The sequence below is a fragment of the Syngnathus scovelli genome, chromosome 7 (genome assembly GCF_024217435.2).
Source record: "Syngnathus scovelli strain Florida chromosome 7, RoL_Ssco_1.2, whole genome shotgun sequence".
In the NCBI taxonomy this organism is placed as follows: Eukaryota; Metazoa; Chordata; class Actinopteri; order Syngnathiformes; family Syngnathidae; genus Syngnathus; species Syngnathus scovelli.
In genome coordinates this window covers 13,875,946-13,898,250 of record NC_090853.1, presented here as the reverse complement: position 1 = coordinate 13,898,250, position 22,305 = coordinate 13,875,946, and the positions used below count along the sequence as shown (strand labels likewise).

The 22,305-nt window shown below is 45.3% G+C and overlaps 1 long non-coding RNA gene across 1 annotated transcript; it reads left to right on the top strand.

Annotated features, from left to right (window-relative positions):
• The first annotated feature begins 12,473 nt into the window (after window positions 1-12,473).
• LOC125972301 (uncharacterized) lies at window positions 12,474-14,554 on the top strand. The gene is made up of 2 exons (XR_007482744.1): window positions 12,474-12,634; window positions 14,206-14,554. It is a non-coding gene; the product is annotated as an uncharacterized lncRNA (long non-coding RNA).
• The last annotated feature ends 7,751 nt before the right edge of the window (window positions 14,555-22,305 follow it).

The window sequence follows — 22,305 nt, the reverse complement described above, 5'->3', positions numbered from 1 at the left end:
AAACTTTTAGGCGTGGAGTTCACCAGAGCTTCACAGGTCACCGCTGGAATCCTCTTCCACTCTTCCATGATGACATCACGGAGCTGGTGGATGTTGGAGACCTTGCGCTCCTCCACCTTCTGTTTGAGGATGCCCCACAGATGTTCAATAGGGTTTAGGTCTGGGGACATGATTGGCCAGTCCATCACCTTCACCCTCAGCTTCTTTAAGAAGGCAGTGGTCGTCTTGGAGGTGTGTTTGGGGTCGTTATTGTGTTGGAAAACTGCCCAGTTTACGGAGGGAGGGGATCATACTCTGCAGGGCCGGACTGGGAGATTTTTTCAGGCCAGCAGTCAGTTATGTAACCAGGCCACCCTGGCCTTGCCCACACGTGCATGGGCACAAGCAAAATAAATTTTTGCGCACACATATGCACACAATCATTCTTTGGGTTTTGTTGTGGGTGGTACCGGAAAAAAACAAATCAAAATCTCTGGAATGAGGGCGAGCAAAATAAGTCTGACTGTCTGTCTGTGTCCTGAGTTAGCCTTTCCCTTGCACTACTCCCTGGACTTGTCTTGCCAGTATACTATACTAGTATAACACCAGTGATTGATGACTGTTCTTTACCTGTTAGCTGCTCTGAGCTAGTACTGGGCCTACTGTCTAAAGCAGGGGTGGGCAATTAATTTTTACAAAGGGCCACATGAAAAACCTGAGTTGTGTCAGAGGGCCACACCTACGTACGATAACTTAAACCTGCTCAATTTTCTTCCATTGTAAAATGCACTAAATTATTTATTTTAAATAGTTGGTACTGGTAATTAGAAGAATACAATTATTCTGTTTATATTTATATTAAGCTATGTGAAATTGTGGTGTATAGGTCATTAATAAAACAATCATTAATCAGTACAATTTATTCTTAACTTCTTTAACTTTTCCTCAAATGACAAAGCTCTGGGTGTGAAGCTTGATTAAAAGTCCTTGTTGGGCTTGCAGTTTTGCTAGCAATGCATCAGTCTCTGATGCGCCCTGTTTATCAGACAGATGTATTTTTTTCTCATGCTTGGTCGTGTAGTGGCGATTCAAATTATATTCTTTAAACACAGCGACCTGTGTACCACAAATCAGGCACACGGCTTTACCTTTCATTTCTGTAAAGAAATACTTGGCAGTCCATGTCTTGTTGAAACCACGGCGCTCCTTGTCAACTTTTCTTTTCTGAGGGTCAGCACACATTTCTCGGGCAGCATTACTTCGCACTGTTCACCTTTGCGCACAGCTCACATACACGTACGCTACACGGAAGTACGACGCCTTCAAAATAAAAGCAAAACAGTTGTATTGCGCGCACGGTGCTATTTTTTATTTTTATTTTTTTTTGTAAATTAAGTAGTAATCAAATATAATTTACAATTGGCCTCATGCGGGCTGGACAGGGACGCACAAAGGGCCGGATGTGGCCCGCGGGCCGTAATTTGCCCAGGTCTGGTCTAAAGCACCAAAACTGACAATATTTTCACCTTTGCATAGGAAACAGACATATATTTTAATATTAATTTAGCCAGGGCCAGTTACACAGTTTAGAGGAATGTGCATGTATAAGAAAGAATAACAAATGACTCTTGTTGCATGTTGTTTGGGATGTCCGTTGTTGAGCCAGCAAAAACAAAGATGTGGAGTAACAATTGGTTCTTTATTGGCAAGATCTTGGGCTGTTTAATGGCGGCCAGTACACGAGGCACGGCAGCAGATGAACCAACAGTTTCCTTCTCCAGGTCAGCTTGTTTTATACTGTCCAGAAAAGGCGTGTGTGTGTGTGTGTGTGTGTGTGTGTGTGTGTGTGTGTGTGTGTGTGTGTGTGTGTGTGTGTGTGTGTGTGTGTGTTTGTGTGCGTGCGCGCGCGCGCGTGCGTGTGTGTATAAGAGGAAGGGATGAGGTGATGTTCATGTGTGCTCCTGTGTATGATGTGGCTCTTTGCGGTAACAGTAAAAAAAGTGGCTATTAGTCTCTGACTGGTTGGCCACCCCTGCTCTAAAGTGTAGAGCGCACGGAAATTACGCACACACAGCACAGAGCAGGCGATAAAAAGTTCAGTGGGACACCAAGGAAAAATATTTAACAGGGTTTAAAAGAACGGCGGAGAGAGACAGAGACAAGAAAATTGAGTCACACGAAAGCTAAGACAAGGAAATATGACGAAGCGTACGTAGCGCTCGGCTTCAGTGTGACTACGATGGGAGACGAGGAAAAACCAGTGTGTTTACTGTGCCTTACAATGTTAGCAGCGGACAGTATGAAGACAAATAAATTAAGGCGGCACTTATGTATAAAGCACCCCAATCATGCTGATAAGATGCTTGAGGTTTTTCAGCAAAAACGGGCTGAATATTGCCAACAATCATCCCACTTAGTGAATGCTACTTCAGTCAATCAGCAAGCACAGTAAGCATCATATAAAGCAGCGTATCAAATTGCTCAGTGCAAGAAAAAAACCACACCATTTCAGAAGAGCTGATACTACCTGGAGCCGTGGATATGGTCTCCGTCATGCTGCCTCATTTTGAACACAAATTGTTTTATTCATTTTTGTTTTGTAGGTTAAAATGTTTTATATATTGTGCTCCTGAGTTAATGTTGCTGATTACTTTGAATTGAATATTATTTATTGCTGTTATTTAATTTAATATTATGTATGTTATTATTTTATTGTATTTTTTTCAGCATAAAATGACAGTTGGTCAAGAATGTTTATTGTTTAAATAATTATAATTTGGTTTTTAATTTCAGGCAAAGTAATGCTGTCAGGATCGAAATGGAGCCAGGGCGACCAAATGCAGCTTGGGCCAGGGTTTATTGAAGGAAAAGGGGAGTTGGAGTGGAGGATGAAGGGGAACAGACTGACAAAGACGTGGCACAAGAGACAAGAAGACATCAGACAAGACTACAGACGAGAACAATCGAACAGGGAGTGACACGCAGACAGGACTTAAATACAAGACAGGTAACGAGAGGCAGGTGACTGTGATTACACTGATCGTGGGCAGACACAGGAGGGGAGGGGCAAGTACACAGACATTTTGACAACATGGACACATGGTAGGACGATCTGGGACAAGTTGTAACAGTTGATCATTGAATCTGTTCTGTTACAGACTAAAAAACAATGTTATTAATATAGTTATTCTTTAGTGTAAATGGATTTTTCTTTGTTCTTTTATTTATTTGTTGTTTTCTTTAATGTTAATAAGGGTACAAGCATGGGGGGTTGTGAAATGTTTTCTTCTCCCTAGGGGGGCATCACAGAAAATGATTGAGAAGCACTTGGTCTAAGTCCAAGACCCCGCAATAGGGAAAGGTGACGTGGGTGCTATTAAAATATTTTCGAGATGGTAGTAATTATAATCTGCTCAATGAATTGATTTTTGTAATGATTCGTTATGAATGAAATCTGGCGACGTCCACCACATACATCCACGGAGCGCCGAATCTGTGTGCATGTGCCTCAATTAAATACACCGAAATTGCGTTAGACAATTTTCGTTGCAAAATATCACTTCCTTTCACCAGTCCAAAATTTAGTCTTCTATTCGCGACTAAATTTGCAGATGCGTCGGGACTATGGCAGAAAGACTCATTGCCAAAATTCCAGAAATTAAATTGAGAATAATTGTCAATTTTGGCTATGTGAAGCCCTTTGAGACTGTTTGTGATTTAGGGCTATACAAATAAACTTGACTTGACTTGACTTGACAGAAATAATGTCCAAAAGGTGTATAAATGTGAACGGAAGGATAGCTAGTGTTTACAAAAAAGTCTCTCGTGCATCGTGGCTGAAATAACTGCACAATAACCAGAATATAATTAACATTTTACTGAACTTCCAGGCACACGTTCACATAGCACACTTTCGGTATTGCTTGTTGCTTTCTCTACTTTTACACAAAGCGTGCATCCGTCCTCTAGAGGTAAACTCCGAAAACAACATAAAACACAGGCATCAGCACTAAGCGCATTCCTCTGGAAATTATCCATCCATCCATCCATCCATCCATCCATCCATCCATCCATCCATCCATCCATCCATCCATCCATCCATTTCCTATACCGCTTGTCAGTAGGCCAAGCCAATTCCAGGGCACAAAGAGACAAAGAACCATCCACACTTGCACGCACTCACTCACTCACTCACTCACTCACTCACTCACTCACTCACTCACTCACTCACTCACTCACTCACTCACTCACTCACTCACTCACTCACTCACTCACTCACTCACATCTAGGGACAATTTGGAGTAGGCGGGGCACACCCTGAACTGTTTGCCAGCCAATCGCAGGGTACACAGAGACGAACAACCATTGGCACTCACACCTGGGGACAGTTTGGAGTGCTCAATCAACCTAGCAAGCATGTTTTTGAGATGTAGAAGGAAACCGGAATGCCCGGAAAAAACCCATGCGGGCATGGGGAGAACATGCAAGCCCCACACAGAGAGGGCCGGAGGTGGAAACAAACCCACACCTCCTAGCTGGGAGCCGAACGAGCTAGCCAGTGCATCACCAAGCCGCCTCTGGAGATTATATACTGCATCTGAAACATTAATATAAGGCGCAAGTATACCTCATCTCCTCCACCTTCAAGCGAACAACCTGACACTACAGATAACATGTAACAAATTAAGATGCACTGTCTCAAATTACCATATTTTCAGGACTATAAGCCCCTATTTTGTGCACAAACTTCGGACCCTTTGGCCTGTAGTCCGATGCGGCATATCTATGGATTTTTCGTGATTTGTATGATATCTAATAAACTCATACATTTGTTTGTAAAAAGGTTGTGGACCGCTGTTGTGCGACATCGCTTTGCTTGGCGGAAGTACTAGACTCAGGGTTACTGGGGAGAACACTGATGCGCTGATCCCATGTTTGTCCGCTAGGCAAATAGTGCCGCACAATTGACACGAAGAAGAGACAGAATGAGATCAAAACGGACATTACTGGGTAAAGGAAGCTACACAAATGCTAATTATGAGAGACAAAAGAAATGGATATGATGCCGCTTTACGTTAAAGGCAGTCGTTTTGGCTCTTGACAAAACGAAAAATGGAAATGGAGCTGCTGCATTTACTGTCCTCCGGCCACTAGAGGACACTGGGCTATTGTTGATGACATCTTGTTACGGCACCCTTTTCAATACTTTTTTTCTGGGTCATGTCTCCTCCGGAGCTTTACGTGTAGCTCGTATCACATTGCCAACTTCACCCCTGTAAGTGGTCCCATTTTATTTATTATTGTGTGTTGCTAGTGTTCTCAGCACATTAAGTTTATAACGGTCATCGCTGAGATTTATGCATGTTTGTGTGTTTGTAGAACTCCTCCATCTCTGTCAATAAACGCTATGTCAATAAAAGATATGTATCCCCAAAGAAACATCTCTTTCTTGAAAATCCTCTTTGAGTATATTCTCTTACAAATTACAATTAAACATAAAACACCTGTGGCTTATACGTAGTATATGCACAAAACAAGATTTCTCCCTAATTTTAGCTGGTGCGGCTCATAGTCCCGAAAATATGGTAAGTACACATTACTGTCAACCTGAAATCGTTGTACGTTAATAAACAAAGTCCTTAAGGTGAACCAGTGGACATCTCTCCCAGGTTGAACGTCTCTTTTCTGGCTCATGAGGCAAGTCTTTGACACTCGGACTGTGTAGAGAGGGTGGTGGTAACGCCGCAACTTCTTCTGGGTCGTTGGGCTCTGGTGCTGAAACATCAACATCAGGGGCCTTGTCTGAAAACAATGTAAAGCTTGGTTCTTTCTTTCAGTCTTCATCCATGAGTATTTGTTGATAAGCGTGACTCATGTCCAATATGGAGAACTGTTTTCCACTGGTAAGTGCTGAAAATAAGTCATCTGCTCGAGGTATTGAATATTTTAAGGAGGACACTTTCTTAAGGTCAGTTCCTTATGCCATAAGAGATAAAAACCCTTTATTGTCATTCTGTGATGAGATACAATAAAGTTGGGGAATTTATTATCTTATCTCTCATGGCATAAGGAACTGACCTAGAATGAAAGAAATATGGCTTGGCATTTTCCTTCCAAGCCAAGTGGATGAGGAAATTGACAGATTAATAAAAGAGGAAATCATCACACCTGTGAAATATTTTTAATGGGTTGGTCCGGTTGTACCGATCCTGAAACCAACCAGTCTGTCTGTCTGTCTGTCTGTCTGTGATTTTAACCAGGCATCTTGGTGGCGAACTTCTTAGAACGTCGGCCTCACAGTTGGGAGGGTGTGGGTTTGCTTCCACCTCCGGTTCTTCCTGTATGGAGTTTGCATGTTCTCCCCGTGCCCGCGTGGGTCTTCCCTGGGCACTCAGGTTCCCTCCCATCACTTCGTATAGGCCGATTGAGCACTCCAAATTGTACCCTGTGTGCGAGTGCAGATGGTTGTTCATCTTTGTGTACCCTGTGATTGGCTGTCAACCAGTTCAAGGTGTCCCCCGCCTCCTGCCCGATGACGGCTGGGATTGGCTCCAGCACGCTCGCGACCCCCGTAGGGACAAGCGGTTCAGATGATGGATGGCTGGACGGACGGACGGACGGATGGATGGATGGATGGACATAGGCACAGAACATTCAGGAGATAATAGAACAGATGTTTTACTTAGAACAGAGGTGTCCAAACTTTTTGCAAAGTGGGCCAGATTTGGTTAGATGAAATTGTATAGGGGCCGACCATTCGCACCGACATTCCTTGTACCATTGTACCATTGTAAATGAATTTCTAAATATGTTAAATATGATTGATTGATTGATTGATTGGTTGATTGATTGATTGATTGATTGATTGATTGATTGATTGATTGATTGATTGATTGATTGAAACTTTATTGATCCCGGGGGAGGGGAATTTTAAAGATTAAAATAAAAATAAACTAAATACAAATTAACAATTTTATGAAAGTTGAATGTTTTTTTATTAGATGTATTAAGTTTGTTTTATTATTGTTAATGTTGTATTAATAAGAAGGGTGATATTGGTGATTGTGACTGCAGTAAATATGCCAGGTTGTATCGTGAGATTTTTAATCCAAATTAAATAATTCTCCATTTTATCTTTTTTATTTAAACTTCATACGCAACAAATTACTTCATAATCACAAAATATTAATCCATAGTCTTTTTGTTGTTTGTGATCATTGTGAGTCGGCGGCGCGGACGCGTAGAAGCGTGTGTTTAGACACTCTCACCAGTTGTCTGTTTTTTTTTTTTTTTTTTTTTTTTTGTCTTTCCCTGCAAGGTCTCTGTTTTTAGCGTCACCCTAGTTCTTGGTGTGTGGACACTTGAATGAGGAAGAGTCTGTGTCACTGATTATCTTTCAAACGGACACTTAATTGTGTGCGTGTGAACTGGGAAGGGATGGAGGAGACACGCTCGCAACCGATCATGAGTGCCCATTAGGACGAGTTTCATTTCTATGGCTCGCTCAGATATGGTTTTCCTAAAACAAACAGACATGATCTAAGACAAGCCCCTTGTCTAAACACCTTCTGTTAGGGTAGTGCACCTCGCTGGACCTGTAACACGTGCATACGCCCTCTAGGGGTAAACTCCGAAAAGGACATAAAACAGGCATCAGCACTGAGTGCATTCCTCTGGAAATCATAGACATCTGAAACATTTACATAAGATGCGAGTATACCATCCATCCATCCATCCATCCATCCATCCATCCATCCATCCATCCATCCATCCATCCATCCATCCATCTTCTTCCGCTTATACGGGGTTGGGTCGCGAGGGCAGCAGCTTTAGGAGAGACTCCCAGACTTCCCTCTCCCCAGCCACTTCATCCAGCTCATCCCGGGGGATCCCAAGATGTTCCCAGGCCAGCTGAGAGACATAGTCTCTCCTGCGCGTCCTGGGTCGTCTACGGAGTCTCCTACCGATGGGACATGCCCGGAACACCTCCCCAGGGAGGCGTCCGCGAGGCATCCTGATGAGATGCCCAAGCCACCTCATCTAGCTCCTCTCAACGTGGAAGAACAGCGGTTCTACTCCGAGTCTCTCCCGGATGACTGAGCTTCTCACTTTATCGCTGAGGGAGAGCCTGGACACTCTGCGGAGGAAACTCATTTCGACCGCTTGTATCCTGGATCTCATTCTTTCTGTCACGACCCATAGCTCGTGACCATAGGTGAGGGTAGGAGCATAGATACAGTGGGGGAAATAAGTATTTGACCCCTTGCTGATTTTGCAGGTTTGCCCACTTACAAAGAATGCAACAATCTACTATTTTAATCATATGTACATTCCAACAGTGAGAGACAGAATCCCAAAGAAAATTCCAGAAATTCACATCATATGAATTTATAAAAATTGATAACCGTCTGATGAGAAAAAACAAGTATTTGAACCCCTGGACAAACAGCAAGTATTCTGGCTCCTACAATCCAGTTAGTCTTTCTTTAAGACACAGCCCCAATCCCAACCATTTATCTACATCAAATACACCTGCCTCACCTCTTTACCTGTATAAAAGACACCTGTCAACACCCAAACAACCAGCATCCAACATCACCACCATGGGAAAGACCAAAGAGCTTTCTACGGACATCAGGGACAAGATTGTTGATCTGCACAAGGCTGGGATGGGCTACAAGAGAATCGGAAAGCAACTTGGAGAGAAAAGATCAACTGTCGGTGCAGTTATCAGGAAATGGAAGAAGCACTGCACCACCGCCAACCTCCGTCGGTCTGGGCCTCCACACAAGAGCTCACCTCGTGGGGTCTCCCTGATCATGTGAATGGTGAGGAATCATCCCAAAACCACAAGGGGGGAACTGATGAATCAACTGAAGGCAGCTGGGTCCACAGTTACAAAATAAACGTTTGGTAACACACTACGCCGTCATGGATTGAAATCCTGCCGCGCACACAAGGTCCCCCTGCTCAAGAAGAAACATTTACAGGCCCGCATGAAGTTCGCCATTCAGCACCTGGACGACTCAGAAGAGGCCTGGAATAAGGTGATGTGGTCAGATGAGACCAAAATAGTACTTTTTGGCCTCAACTCGTCGTGTTTGGAGGGCAAAGAACACCGAGTACAACCCAAAGAACACCATCCCCACCGTCAAGGATGGTGGTGGCAACATCATGCGTTGGGGGTGCTTTTCAGCCAAGGGGACGGGACAACTCCATCGTATTGAGGGGAGGATGGACGGGGCCATGTATCGTAGAATTCTGGACCAACATCTCCTTCCCTCAGTGAGAGAGCTGAAGATGGGTCGAGGATGGGTGTTTCAGCACAACAACGATCCTAAGCACACCGCCAAAGCAACAAAAGAGTGGCTGAAGAAGAAGCACATCAAGGTTCTGGAGTGGCCTAGCCAGTCTCCAGACCTGAATCCAATTGAAAATCTTTGGAGGAAGCTTAAAATTTGAGTTGCCAGGCGACAACCTCGGAACCTGAATGATTTGGAGGCTGTCTGCAGGGAGGAGTGGGCCAACATCCCTGCCGAAATGTGTACAAAGCTTGTCACCAACTATAAAAACCGTTTGACATCTGTGCTGGCCAATAATGGCTTTTCTACAAAATATTAACATGCTGTTTGTCCAGGGGTTCAAATACTTGTTTTTCCTCATCAGACGATTATCAATTTTTATAAATTCATATGATGTGATTTTCTGGAATTTTCTTTGGGATTCCGTCTTTCACTGTTAGAATGTACATATGATTAAAATTATGGATCGTTGCATTCTTTGCAAGTGGGCAAACCTGCAAAATCAGCAAGGGGTCAAATACTTATTTCCCCCACTGTAAATTGAGAGCTTTGCCTTTTGGCTCAGCTCTCTCTTCACCACGACAGACCGGTACAGAGTCCGCATTACTGCCGACGCTTCACCGATCCGCCTGTCAATCTCGCGCTCCATCCTGCCTTCACTCGTGAACAAGACCCCAAGATACTTGAACTCCTCCACTTGGGGCAGGATCTCATCCCTGATCCGGAAAGGGCATTCCACCCTTTTCTGACCAAGGACCGTGGACTCGGATTTGGAGGTGCTGACCCTCATCCCAACCGCTTCACACTCGGCTGCGAACCGCTTCAATGAGAGCTGGAGATCACGGCTTGAAGAAGCCAACAGCACCACGTCGTCTGCAAAAAGCAGAGACGCAATGCTAAGGTCCCCAAACCGGACACCCTCAACGCCTCGGCTAAAATTCTGTCCATAAATGTTCTGAACAGAATCGGTGACAAAGGGCGGCCTTGGCGGAGTCCAACCCTCACTGGGAACGAATCCGACTTACTGCCGGAAATGCGGACCAAACTCTGACATCGGTGATACAGGGACTGAACTGCACTTATCAGTTGGCCTGGCACCCCGTACTCCCGAAGCACCCTACACTGAACTTTCCGAGGGACACGGTCGAACGCCTTCTCCAAGTCCACAATACACATGTCGACTGGTTGAGCGAACTCCCTTGCCCCCTCGAGGATCCTGCCGAGGGTGTGGAGCTGTTCCACATTCAGGACAAAAGCCACACTGCTCCTCCTGAATCCAAGGTTCGCCCTCCCGACAAACCCTCCTCTCCAGCACCCCTGAATAGACATTACCAGGGAGGCTGAGGTGTGTGATTCCTCTGTCGTTGGAACACACCCTCCGGTCCCCTTTCTTAAAGAGGGACACCACCACCCTAGTCTGCCAATACAGACATACCGTCCCCGATGTCCACGCAATGTTGCAGAGGCATGTCAGCTAGGACAGCCCCACAACATCCAGACCCTTTAAAAATTCTGGGCGGATCTCATCCACCCCTGGAGCCTTGTCACCGAAGAGTTTTTTAACTACCTCAGTGACTTCGACCCCAGAGATTGGAGAGTCCACCTCAGAGTCTCCAGGCCCTGCTTCCACAATGTCGGTGGAATTGAGGAGGTCTTCGAAGTATTCTCCCCACCGACTCGAGGTCAGCAGCATGCCATCTCCACCGTCAACAGTATTGACGGTGCACTGCTTCCCCCTTCTGAGACGCTGGATGGTGGACCAGAATTTCCTCGAAGCCGTCCGGAAGTCATTCTCCATGGCCTCGCCAAACTCCTCCCACGCCTGGGTTTTTGCCTCAGCAACCGCCGAAGCTGCGTTCCGCTTGGCCATCCGGTACCTGTCGGGTCCCTCCGGAGTCCCACAGGCCAAAACGGCCGGATAGGACTCCTTCTTCAGCTTGACGGCATCCCTTACCGCCGGTATCCACCAGCGGATACGGGCATTGCCGCCACGACAGGCACCAACCACCTTACGGCCACAGCTCCGGTCGGCTGCCTCAATAATGGAGGCATGGACCACAGTCCACTCGAACTCAATGTCCCCTGCCTCCCCCAGGACGTGGGAAAAGCTCAGCCGGAGGTGGGAGTTGAAGCTCTTCCTGACAGGGGATTCTGCTAGACGTTCTCAGCAGACCCTCACAGAGAGTTTGGGTTTGCCAGGTTGGACCGGCATCTTCCCCCACTATTGGAGCCAACCCACCACCAGGTGGTGATCAGTTGGCAGCTCTGCCCCTCTATTCACCCGAGTGTCCAAAACATGCGGTCGCAAATCCGATGACACGACTACAAAGCCGATCATCGAACTGTGGCCTAGGGTGTCCTGGTGCCAATTGCACACATGGACACCCTAATGTTTGAACATGGTGTTCATTATTGACAATCCGTGTCGAGCACAGAAGTCCAATAATAGAACACCACTCGGGTTCAGATCGGGGGGGGGGCGTTCCTCCGAATCACCCCCTTCCAGGTCTCACTGTAATTGCCCACGTGAGCATTGAAGTCACCCAGTAGAACGATAGGGTCCACAGAAGGAGCGCTCTCCAGCACTTCTTCTAAGGACCCCAAAAAGGGTGGGTACTCTGAGTTGCTGTTCGGTGCATAGGCACAAACAACAGTCAGGACCCGTCCCCACATTCGAAGGAGGAGGGAGGCTACCCTCTCGTTCACCGGGGTGAACCCCAATGTGCAGGCGCCCCGCCGGGGGGCAATAAGTACGCCCACACCTGCTCGACGCCTCTCACTGTTGGCAGTCAGTCATGGAATAAAGACTTGTTCCTCACTTCTGTCACAGTAGTACGTCGGGTAAGAATGTAAATTGCCTGCGGTAATTGTCTTTGAAGAAAACCCCCTTCCCATGTCAATAACTTTATGATTTTGTTAACTAAAACAAAATATTTCCTCCAGAAAAAAATACATAATATATTTTTTGCGATGGTCTTCCTGCGACTCCATTCCTTCGTCACACTATGTAATTATTAATTAAAACGTAAACAATTAAACAATATTATTATAGAAAATATGAAAATAATAATATAAAAAGGAATAAAGATCAATGTAATAAAAAATGTAATTTGCACATGCAACAATGTTCTTTTTTTAGTGTTATGGTCAATGCTTACATTGTAAGGCAAACCAGTGCTCAATACAAGTCTGTGGATGGCGGTAATGTACAAAATCACTATGCAAACTGCTGTTTAGCAAAGAAGAAGAACTTCCGACGTGGTTTTACCTCCGTACCCATCTCAACACGTACCCTCCGCTAAATATTTTTTATTCTAGTTCTTAACTGACGGAATCCTCTACGCTGCACTTCTGTACGTATAAAAACAACTAAAACCTCATTTATTAATATTGTCGTTCGGAACCTCAGCCAAGCTTGTTTTAGCAGAGTTATAAAAGAGACATCAAAGACACCCTAAACAACGATCGAAAGTGAACGTGTTAGGATTTTCGCCTAGAAATGTGTGCAAGAACGACAGCAATATATATAGGGAAACGTCCAGGGCCAAAAGAGGAGAACGAGCGACAAAGTTATCAACTCCACGACATTGTTTGGAAGCAGCTTCGAGTTGTGTTATGCAGAGCAGGTTTGTACTATTACAGGAGCGTCCTGACACGTGCCAGTTTGAAACATGAAGCTTCACATAAATTGGATTTGACGTGTGCGTATACATTTCCTTTAGTGTGGCATTCCATTTGTGCCTAAAATATGTCCTCTTGAGTTTTGTCACATTTGTGACAGGTCTCTCTTGCACGTGACAGTAGACATGACAGTTGAACGTGTCTTCCTTCATACGTGAGTGCGCGTGTTCCACCTTTAGTTTGAGCTTTGAACTTTTCAAGAGACCAAAAGTATTGCAACGCCTGTTGTTAAAATTAACTTACGATGAATAACATTTAATATTTGCTGGCATATACTTGCAGCAACTGCATCAAGCTTTTCACTTCTTTTGAGTTGGTTTGGCATTTTCTATATGATCTGTTCATTCTGGAGAAATAATGCAATAAGTAATGCCTTCAGAAACCCCCACTTTTAATGAGCAATGGGGCCAAGCCCCCTCCATTCTCTTCACGTCTTGGTGGGAGTCGCTTGAGGGAACAAGCACAGTTTATCCATAGGAAATTATTGTACAGACATAGCTTGTGATGTCAAAATAACAGGGCTTAACCAGCGTCAAAATGTATGTGGACTTTCTTAGGCTAACTTCAACCTCTGAAAACCTCAAAAATTCGCTTTTCCCTGGCTGACATAAAAAGGGATTAATGTGCAGTTTCTGTCCCCTCTGCTTATTTTTGCTCATAAGTAACCAAGCTACAAAAACAAGGCGTCCTGAGAGGCTTTTTGAAAGTTCAGTTGTTTATAACTGATTATTTATTCAATTGGAATTGGTAAGGGTTCATTTGACTTGCATTTTCTCTGCAGTAAACTTATGGGGTACCACTTCCGCCACCTATTCGAAAAGAAGGTGCTTTAAACAACCACACTCAGTTGAATTGTCGGCCTCCTCGCTTGAAGTCTGGTGGTCCCAATATTTCCAATTAAACGACCACCCGGAATTGTCGAAGTTATCCGAAAATTGTAAGTCTCCTTGCTGTGTGGCCGGCTTTCGATACCAAATGATGGCTGGGATAAGAAGCTGAAATCGAGCTGCCTTTAGATAAACTGAGAAAGAAGAAAAATACAAGATGCAAGCTCCATAAATAGATGGACCAGTTTGACACAAATCTCATCCCCAATAAAGCCATTAAATCATTACGGATTCTTTAACAGTGATGAATTTTAGATCTGACATTTTTATATATAGACCTATCATACCTATCAATGTTCAGCCTGCTTTAGTGTCCCTTCCCCTAACCAAATTGTTTGTCTTCGTATGTCCTGCAGACGTAAGTGAAAAATATCTTCGTCATGAACAACGGGAGCCAGAGTACCCTCACATTAAAAAGGAGAATGAAGAGCCACCCCGCATCAAAGAGGAAGAAGACAGTGATATTGCAAATTTGTCCTCGGACTTTGTGTCTTTCAAGAGTGAAGAAGACAAAGTTCAAACTGAGGAGAGCCAAAAGGTGCGGCCTCCAAGCAACGGCTCAATTCATCACATGACAACAAGGTGATGGAATCGAGTCCACTGTGGAAGATCACCAGCAGATAGTCACACGATGATGTCACGCTGTCCTGATTATGATGATCTTATGACATTTCCCAAGGAGAGTAAATTCTTGCTATGTTCTGAGTGTGGAAAGACGTTTTTTAAACGGGCATTTGATCAGATGATGCATGAACGCATTTATAATTTCAGTGACAAACTTGGTCATGCAGCAAATTAAAGTCAGAAGTCAGAGTACCACTATGCGAATGATGCACATCAAAGTCACAGTATGAAAAATGTTAACCTTACGAAATGATTTTGTCCGCTGTCCTGCAGATGTCAGTAAAAAAAATCTTAGTCTTGAGCAACAGGAGCCAAAGTGCCCTCTCATTAAAAAGGAGTATAAAGAGCCGCTCCGCATCAAAGACGAAGAAATGTTCTGGAGTGAAGACAATGTTCAAAGTGAGCAGAGCAGAGGGACAGTGCGTCCAAGCAGCGGCACAAGTCCACACGTGACATCAGAATGGGATCGAGACTACTGTGGAAGGTCACCAACAGATTGTGACATCACGTCACACTTAGATAATGATCTTATGACATTTCCCAATGACAGTAAATTCTGGGGTTGTTCTGATTGCGGTAAGAAATTTAGTTCAAAGGGCCATTTGAACGTTCACTTCAGAATACATACTGAAGAGAAATCTTTTACCTGTTTGGTTTGTGGTAAATGTTTCCCTAAAAAGTAAGTTTAACAAAGCACAGAAGAAAACACGCTGGAGAGAAACTTTTTGCCTGCTCAGTTACACACACTGGGGTGAAACGTTTTGAAGATGATGGAGATGACTGTGAAGAATCACAAGTTGATAGTGACAGTAGTTTGTCACATTTCCCAGAGGAAGCGGAGGAGCTGGAAGAAGAGGGTGAAGAGTTGGAGGAGGAACCCTCCAAAGATGATATGGGAGGTCACCCGGGCTACAAATGCTGGAAATGTTCTCAGTGTGGGAATATGTTTGCTTCAAAGAGGAATTTAAAAGTTCACACAAGAACACATACTTGTGTAAAACAGGTCGCCTACTCAGTTTGTGGTGAAGGAGTCTCTCAAAATATGTTTGAAAAGGCACACTGAAGAAGAACCTGATGCCTGCTCAATCTGCGGTGAAATATTCTCTCAAAAGGCCGATTTAAGAGCACACAAAAGAAACCACACGATGGACAAAGATTTTGTCTGCTCTATTTGTGGAAAAATAGTATCTACAAAGGCATGTTTAATAAGACATACATTATTACACGCTGGAGAAAAGCTTCATGCCTGCTCAGTTTGTGGTAAAAGATTTTCTCGAAAGTCGCATGTGACGAGACACAAAATAATTCACACTGGAGAGAAATTGTTTGCCTGCTCAGAGTGTGGTTGAAATTTTTTGATGAAGTCCCATTTAACAGAACACCATAAAACCCACACTGGGGAGCAACCTTTTGCCTGCTTAATTTGTGGAAGAAGATTCGCCGCAAAAGGCAATTTGACAGTACACATGAGAACACACACTGAAGAGACACCATTTGAATGCTCACTTTGTGGGCTGAGATTCGGTGAAAAGAAGCAATTATCCAGACACGTTAGAAAACATGGTCAAAAACCTTTTGCATGCTCAGTTTGTGGTGCAAAATTCTATTTAAAGGAAAATTTAATACGGCACGCAAGAACGCACACAGGTGAGAAACCATTCAGTTGCAGTGTCTGCTGTAAAAGCTTCACATTTCAGCACCAGATTAAGAGCCACAAGTGTGTAGATAATGAAGCTTCCGCATAAACAGAAACAAACTGAGACTGGCTTGGAATCATTGAAACTACTTCAAACACCAGGAAATTGGACCGCATCACACGTGTCCTCAAATCATTACACTGGCTTCCAGTAAGTCAAACATCCATCCATCCATCCATTTTCCGAACCGCTTAGTCCCCACGGGGGTCGCGGGCGTGCTGGAGCCTATCCCAGCCGTCATCGGGCAGTAGGCGGGGGACACCCTGAACTGGTTGCCAGCCAATCGCAGGGCACACAGAGACAGACAACCAATCGCACTCACACTCACACCTAGGGACAATTTGGAGTCTTCAATCGGCCTACCAAGCATGTTTTTGGAATGTGGGAGGAAACCGGAGTGCCCGGAGAAAACCCACGCGGGCCCGGGGAGAACATGCAAACTCCACACAGGGAGGGCCGGAGGTGGAATCGAACCCGCACCCTCCTAACTGTGAGGTGGACGTGCTACCCAGTGCGCCACCGAGCCGCCTATGTAAGTCAAACATTAGATTTTAAAAATCTTGCTGCTGGTCGGTAAAGCTCTAAACCAGTGGTTCTTAACCTGGGTTTGATCAACCCCAAGGGGTTCGGTGAGTCAGTCTCAGGGGTTCGGCAGAGCCTCCACTGCGGAGGGCCAAACACCTGAATGTCGTGCAAATTCGTGGTAACGCATATCTGAACTGGTCTCGTAAAGGCACCAGCAGAAGTCACACTGATTTGCTGGTATGTTAATTGTTGAGTTCATGTATAGTGTTGGTTTTATTCTTTGTACAAGGTGATGTTCATGCATGCTCATTTTGTGCACCAAGAAAAAACATCAATGTCTTGAATTTGAAAAAAATAATTGTATTTTTCACTAGCGAGGGGTTTGGTGAATGCACATATGAAACTGGTGGGGTTTGGTACCTCCAACAAGGTTAAGAACCACTGCTCTAAACGGTCCTGGACCAACATAAATGCAGAATTTACTAGTAGCCTACCCTATGAAGCATTCAGACCTCTGGTTGTCTAGGACAGGTCCATTATGTGTCCCCAGAAGCAAACAAAGTGAAGCAACATTTAGTTATTGCTCAAACCGTCAGTTCATTGAAAAGTGTTATTTACTGCAACATTCTTGTAATTCCTTTAGTCTTCATGTCTCGTTTCCCTGTCTTTCCACTGTATTTTATCTAGTTCTATAATCTCACTGTTATTTTAAAAGAATTTTCCGTCTTCGAATTTTGTTTCTCTTTCTGTAATGCTTCAAATGTTTTATGTAAAGCACTTTGAATATGTCTTGTACATGAATTGTGTTATAAGAATAAACTTGCCTTGTCCTTCCCTAAGTGAAGACATTGGTTTTAGTGAACTGATTTTGGTCTCCCCTATGTTTATCAACAGCTGTGTTACATGTGTTTTGTTTGTTTGCGATCGCACACGCAGCATCTAAAGCTTTCACAACTGGCCCTACGTTATATTAAAACAATTAAAAATCTCACCTATTGCCATCATTAGAACGACTGCCTTTAAATCCGGCCTTTGCTGATAAGCAAAGGCTGCTTTTTGGCTTATTTTTTTACAACAATTTTAGTGGTCTCAGTTTTTCTCATCACGAAGAAATTTTGAACGTGTTCCGAATTTTATAGCAACAAGAAAATATACAATCATGAAATATGTTTGAGAATGTCTTTTAAAACCTGACAAAAAATGCAATTGGGTATTAGCTTTTCTTTAACTAGTTTTTTTTTATTTAAATATGGATGGCAACTTCTAGTACAGTCGTCGGCAGTCCCATTGTTTTTTTGCTTTTTTTAACGAAAAACTAAACTTGAACAATAGCTCAATTTCCACCTCATCCATTTGCACTGGTGCAGCTCAGTGGTTACGTCGACAAGTTACAATTCTACTATAAAATTAAATAAATACCATAAAATTCGTCTCTTCTCAGACCCTGCTCTTGCTCGAACAACGGGTGATGTGCAATATAATTTGAACTTTATTTTTTATTTCATTAGTTTAATTTTTTTGTGGCAGGTTCTTGTAACGAAGAACTAGACTTGAATAATAAGCGACTTTCCGGGTTCGTACTTCGCACTGGTTTAGCTCAGTGGTTACTTCGATAAGAAACCGCTCCCTGACAGAATGCTCTTCTCCAGCTCTACAAGGGTTCGAACCACGGGCGATGTCCAGTGCATTTTGAAGGCTGTTCCCCCCCCCTTTTAGGCAAACATTTAGGTATGCTTAAAAACAACATTCTTGATTTTATGCGTGAGATGATTTGAGAGACATGTTAGTGCTCAGCCCCTAGGTGATATGATTGCTAGTGTTGTCTATATGTTATAAAAGTTCTTCGGTCGTCCAGTAGTGAGCAGTCACCCCCCTTGTTTTTTTTCCATTTTGGGTGGCGACTTCTTGTGTTGCCGATAATTGCCAAACCTTTGAACGCACCATCATATTTCAGTCTTTTTTTTTTTCCATTATCATACCGATGCCATTATGATTACCTAATCAATTAATTATTAGACTATAAATGTTGGCTAATAATATTATGCTTTTCTAGCATTTCATGCGAGGCATGTAAATTAAATTCCGCTGGGACTATCTATAGTTATACTGTAGCTAGAATGTTCTGCTTTCAGTTGTATTTAAAAATGTACCGTCGATACTTGTCAGAGTGCATGTAGTACACATTAATAACCAATATACGATAGCTACGCGACGAATTTACGGGACTAAAATAAGACCAATGCCATTCACTTAAAGGACTCAACAGCGACTCTTATTGGTTGTTCTAATAGTGTATCTATGTCGACTTTCACTTTTTCTGTGGCAAACAGACTAAAGTCAAAATGATCTACCTACAATAAAAATGCAAAACATAAATTTATTTCTTCTATATTATTATTATTATTATTACTAGTTAATATTGTGTTTTCTTTTTGTCCTTTTCCTTTTTTCCCTTATAGGAAAAATAAAGTATATTTAATTGAATTTGCAATTCATCTACAGTACGTATTGGTGTGTCTTGTATACCTGCATGAACCCACATTGTACAATACAACTCACAACGTACATTGATGGCTTGCATTGAATGGCATCAGCCAAGGCAGAGTAGTCCGGACAGATGATCATCAGTCATGGTAGAACGGTATTTAGACTTAAAGTCAAAGTCAAAGTCAGCTTTATTGTCAATTTCTCCACATGCCAAAGACACACAAAGAAACCGAAATTTCGTTCCCCCCTATCCCACGGTGACAAGACATGGCTCACAACAGACAAACAAGTAAACAAGTATAACAAAAGCGTGCTGAATAAATAATGAATAAACAACACAACAATAAATAAATAAATAAGAGGAGCAGAAAAAAAAGGAGCAAGTGCGCGTACAGCAGACATTCCCGAAAATAGCGCAACAGTGCCGCACGCTACGCAGAATGGGGTAGCGAGTTCAGGGCCCTAACAGCCTGGAGAAAGAAGCTGTTGGCGAGTCTGGTGGTGCGGGAGCGCAGGCTCCTGTACCTCTTCCCAGAGGGCAGAAGGTCAAACAAAGAGTGAGCCGGGTGACTCACATCTTTGGCAATCGAGGTTGCCTTGCGGGCGAGATGGGAGGTGTAAATGTCCTTCAGGGAGGGGAGCGAAGCCCCAATAATCTTACCAGCCGTATTCACTATGCGCTGCAGGGCCTTCAAGTTCTGTTCAGTGCAGTTACCACCCCAGACAGCGATGCAACTGGTGAGGACGCTCTCAATGGTGCCACGGTAGAATGTAGACAGGACTGCCTGAGGAGCACATGCACGCCTGAGCTTCCGCAGGAAGTACAGGCGGCGCTGAGCTTTCTTTGCCAGTGACGAGGTGTTTGCGGACCAGGAGAGGTCCTCACTGATGTGCACCCCCAGGAACTTGGTGCAGCTCACCCTCTCCACCACAGCACCGTCGATGATCAGCGGCAGGTGTGTTGTGTGACCCTTCCGGAAGTCAACAATGATTTCCTTGGTCTTATTGACGTTCAGCAGGAGGTTGTTGTCCCTGCACCACGTGGTCAGAAGGTCAACTTCCGACCTGTACCGAGTCTCGTCGCCCTTCGTGATGAGACCCACCAGAGTCGTGTCGTCAGCAAACTTCACTATGCGGTTGTCGCTGTAGGTCGCAGTGCAGTCATGTGTCAGCAGGGTGAAGAGCAATGGACTGAGCACGCAGCCCTGGGGGGCCCCCGTGCTCAGCGTGATGCTGGCGGAGATTTTGTCGCCAACACGCACCACCTGAGGCCTCTGACAGAGGAAGTCCAGTAGTCAGTTGCAGAGGGAGGTACTGAGGCCCAGCTCGTCGAGTTTGCAGATGAGTCGCTGCGGCACAATGGTGTTGAAGGCAGAGCTGAAGTCCACAAACAGCAACCTCACATATGAGTCCTTTCTCTCCAGGTGGATGAGGGCCGAGTGGAGGGCAGAGCAGATGGCATCCTCAGAGGACCGCTTGGCACGGTACGCAAACTGGAAAGGGTCAATGGTGGGGGGGAGAACGGACTTGATGTGCTCCATGACCAGCCGCTCAAAGCACTTCATGATGATGGGCGTCAGTGCCACAGGGCGGTAGTCATTGAAGCAGGACGGTGCAGGTTTCTTCGGCACAGGAACGATGGTGGCAGCCTTGAAACACGAGGGGACGATGGCCTGCTGCAGGGAAACGTTAAAGATGTCCGTGAAGACACCCGACAGCTCCCCAGCGCAGTCCTTCAGCGCTCGACCCGGGATGTTGTCAGGGCCCGCCGCCTTACGGGTGTCAATAGCGGCAAGCGCCCTCCTCACACCGTCGGCAGAGAGGCGCAGGGGCTGCTCGTGTGGGGGGGGAGTGGTCTTCAGCGGGCAAGTGCTGTTCTGGGCGTCGAAGCGAGCAAAGAAGCGGTTCAGATCGTTCAGCAGACGGACGTCGCCCTCACAGCTCCTCGGCGCGGGCTTGTAGTCCGTGATGGTCTGAATGCCCCGCCAAAGGCTACGTGCGTCCTTGCTGTCCTTGAAGTGGGTGGAGACCTTGCACGAGAACGCCTTCTTCGCTTCTTTGATGCCTCGGGACAGGTCGGCCCTCGCTGTCCTCAAGTCAGCCTCATCCCCCGCTCTGAAAGCCTTGTCCCTGGCCCTCAACAGTCTGAGGACAGCCCCCGTCAGCCACGGCTTCCAGTTCGCGCGAGTGACGACGGATTTCGAGCAAGTCACATCATCGATGCACTTCGTGATGTAAGAGGTAACAGAGTCAGTATACTCCTCTATGTCCGTCCAATCGTTGTAGGTGGCTGCCTGCTTAAACAAGTCCCAGTCAGTGGTGTCGAAGCAGTCACGAAGTGCATCGGAGGCACCCTCAGGCCACACTCGAACCCGCCTCCGAACCGGCCTGGATGCCTGTACCAATTGTCTGTATGCGGGCAAAAGCAAAACGGTGAGATGGTCAGAAAGCCCCAGATGGGGGTGGCTTTGAAAGCTCCCTTTTGCGCCGAGTAGACTAGGTCCAGGAAGCTGTCTCCACGTGTCGGAAAAGGAACATGCTGGTGAAGCCTCGGGAAAACAGACTTCAGGTTGGCATGATTGAAGTCTCCAGCGAAGATGGTGAAACCGTCAGGGTGCGCTGTTTGCTGTTCACTAACAGCCTGGTACAGTTCACCAAGCGCCGCGATCCTGTCTCCTTCGATGTTGGAAGGCGGGATGTATACCGCGACTAGCAGAATCGCGGTAAATTCCCTCGGCAGATAAAAAGGACGGCACTTAATGATCACAAACTCCACAAGCGGCGAGCAGTGCTTACATACCACCACAGAGTCCCGGCACCATTCTTCTCGGATGTAGACGCATATTCCACCTCCTCGCGACTTTCCCCCTCGTACAATGGCACGGTCCGCCCGATAGCACGCTAGCCACTCCAGATGCACGGCAGAGTCCGGAATGTTGTCACTCAACCAGGTCTCGGTAAACACGAGCACACAGCAGTTCCGCACCGTCCGGTTCGTAGACCTCAGCAGGCGAACGTAATCCATTTTGTTGTCCAGCGATCGAACATTCGCCAGAAGAATGGAGGGCACCGCCGGGCGCGCTGGGTTGGCCGCCAGCCTGGCCCGGACGCCTCCGCGCTTGC